This window comes from Callithrix jacchus, chromosome X (genome assembly GCF_049354715.1).
Source record: "Callithrix jacchus isolate 240 chromosome X, calJac240_pri, whole genome shotgun sequence".
In the NCBI taxonomy this organism is placed as follows: Eukaryota; Metazoa; Chordata; class Mammalia; order Primates; family Cebidae; genus Callithrix; species Callithrix jacchus.
This window is the reverse complement of record NC_133524.1, coordinates 67,506,188-67,509,645: the sequence shown is the minus strand read 5'-3', so window position 1 is coordinate 67,509,645 and position 3,458 is coordinate 67,506,188.

The following is a 3,458-nucleotide window of genomic DNA, read 5'->3' as shown; positions in this document are numbered from 1 at the left end:
TGGATACATTATAATTCAGATCTTTAAGGGCATTATGCTTAGTGAAAAAAGACAATCTCAAAATATTACATACTGTATGATTCCATTTGTATAATCCTTGAAATGACGAAGCTGTAGAGATGAAAAGTAGACCAGTGATTGCCAGGGACAGAAACAAAGGTGGGGGTATGTGGTTATACATGGGTAATATGAGGAAGTTCCTCTGTGGTAATAAAACAGTCCTATATCATGATGGTCATGGGAGTTACATGAATCTATTTATGGGATCAAGTTGCATAGACACACATGCTCACACGCACACACACACACACACACATATGTGAGTGTAAAATCAGTGAAAACGGAATAAGTTTTAACAGTATTGTACCAGCATCAATTTCCTGTTTTGATATTGTACTACAGTTGCATATGATGTCACCATTGTGGAAAGCTTGATAAAGGATTCAAACGACTCTAATTTTGCAACTACCTGTAAATCTACAATCGTTTCAAAATAGAAAGCAGTTAAAATTTTTTATTGTGATTTTTTTTTTACTTTAAAATATCTCACACTTTTTTCCCTTAAAACTAAATGGCTAAGTTTTTTTTAAACATTGCTCTTTCATTGAGATAGAATTCACATACCATAAACTTCACCATTTTAAAGTGTACAATTTAGTTGCAAGGTTGTGCAACTACCACTATCTAATTCCAGAACATTTTCATCAGCCCCAAAAGAAACCCCTACCCATTAGCTGTCATTCTCCTTACCTTTTTTCCTTCATAATCTCTGGTAACCACTAATTTATTTTCTCTTTTCTCTCTCCTTCCCTCCCTCCCCATTCTGGATATTTCATAGAAATAGAATTATACAATATATGACCTTTTGTGTCTGTCTTCTTTTACTTACCATAATGTTTTCAAGGTTCATCTGTTTTTTAGGATGTATCATTGCTGCATTTATTTTTATTGCCAAATATTATTCCATTGTATGGATAGACCCAATACATTTATCCATTCATCAGTTGCTAGACCTTTGGATGTTTGCACTGTTTTGCTATCAGGAATAATTCTGCTTTGCTCATCTATGTACAAGTTTTTGTGTGACCATATGTTTTAAATTTGGAGGGTATATAACTAACTAAAAGTAGAATTGCTGGGTCATATGGTAACTCTACACTTGACTCTTTAAGGAACTGTCAAACTGTTTTCCAAAGTGGCTTCACCATTTTACCATCAGCAATGTCTGAGAGTTCCAGTTTCTCCAAATCCTGATACTTGTTATTGTCTATCTTGTTTTATTATAGTCATCCTAGTGGGTGTAAAATGGTATCACGGTGGTTTTGATTTGCATTTCCCTAATGATTAATGATTTTGAGCACTTTTTCTTTTTCTTTTCTGCTAGAGACAGGGTCTCACCCTGTCACCCAGGCTGGAGTGCGGTGATATGATGATTGTAGGTAACTGCAGCCTTGTAATCCTGGGATCAAGCAATCCTCCCACCTCAGCCTCCTTGGTAGCTGGGAATACAGGAATGCACCACCACACCTGGCTAATTATTCAATTTTTTGCAGAGATGGGGTCTCACTATGTTGTCCAGGCTGGTCTTGAATTCCTGGGCTCAAGCAATCCTCCCACCTGGGCTTCCCAAATTGCTGGGATTACAGGCATTAGCCACCAAATCCAACACTTACTTTTTCATTTGTATAGCTTCTTTGGAGAAATGTTTATTTAAATCCTTTACTTATTTTTAAAATTGGGTTATCTTTCAGTTGTTGAGTTGTAAGAATTCTTTATCTATTCTGACTCCTGAACTCTTATGAGATACATGATTTGCAGATATTTTCTCCCATTCTGTGGGTTACCTTTTCACTTTCTTAATGATGTCCTTTGAAGCACAAAAGTGTTTAATTATAATGGAGTCCAACTTATCTATTTTTTATTTTGTTGTTTGTGCTTTTGATGCCGTGTCTAAGAAGCCATTGTCTAATCCAAGATTATGAAGTTTTACGCCTGTGTTTTCTTCCCTGAGTTTAATAGTTTTTTTTATTGCATTTTAGGTTTTGAGGTACATGTGCAGAACGTGCAAGATAGTTGCATAGGTACACACATGGCAGTGTGTTTTGCTGCCTTCCTCCTCTTCACCCACATTTGGCATTTCTCCCCAGGCTATCCCTCCCCAGCTCCCCCCACCGCTGTCCCTCCCCTATTCCCCCCAATAGAGTTTAATAGTTTTAACTTTAGGTCTTTGATCCATTTGGGTTAATTTTTGTACATGGTATGATATAAGGTCCAACTTTATTTTTCTGCATGTAGATGTCCAGTTATCCCAGCATTGTTTGTTGAAGACTATTTTTTTACTGCGTTGAATTGTCTTGGCACCGTAGGTGAAAATCAATTGACCTTCTGTGTTCTCACTTCTATTCTATTGATATAGAAAGGTTTTTTAAATTAATCAATTATTTTCCTTGAGGCCCAATATAGGACCACTGTGAGTAGAATCTGTGCCATTTTTGCCCACGCTTATGCACTAATTTTGGTGGAGTGCCATGAGACCTCATTTAGGAAAATGAAGCTCAAGAATGGATCTCCAGAAAATGAGGAATGGGACATGGAGTGGTACATTGGAGAGAGAACTTTCATTTGGAATTAGTAAGACCTGGATTTGAATGCTAGTTCTATCCAAAGTTGTGTGGCTTTGGGCAAGTTACCTAACCTCTAGGATTGTTAGCTACTAGAAATGGAGGTGATGACAGTCTGAATCTCACTGGGCTTATGTTTAGTGTTACGAGACAGCAGTTATGAAAGCAATGTCATGGTCCCTGGAACATAGTAGGGACTTGACATCAAGCAAACTTACAGTTGGTGCATGGCCTTGTGGTTCCCTCCCTTCTGACATAGGTTGGTTATGTGGGATCAGGAGAGGTAGGCTACCCAGTGGGTTGTGCCAGTTCCATGTTTCTGCTCCTGTCTCCTACACTGGGCAGCAGCTATGGTTCCTTTCCCCCATTTTTTTCTGTCGGGGGAAGTATGAAGCGTAGATAAAGAACAGGAAAATGGCTCTTCACAGAGCAGCATTCTGGCCAGAAGGGAAAAATCTTCCCCAGAAGGGAAGCCCAATAGCAAACCACAGAGTAATCAGGAAATAGAGGCATCCTGTTTCATATGTCTAGAACATTATTTTCAAAGAAGAAACAATGTAACTGTATTGCCAATCTAGAACTCTATCACAACTGTGGGAATTCTGTCTGCTTGGACCAGGCAGCTACAGTTCAGGTCCCTGGTTTACCTTGTGGCAGTCCCCAAGTTGTAAGGAAAGGACCAGGAGGAAACAAACTACCTCTATTACAAATAAAGCTTCTAAGTCTAAACCTAAATAGTGACGCTGAACTAAGGTTTAGGAGAAAGGGGCACAGTATTCTTTTTTTCTTTTCTTTTCTTTTTTAATTTTTTTTTAAATTTTTTATTTTTTGTTCTTG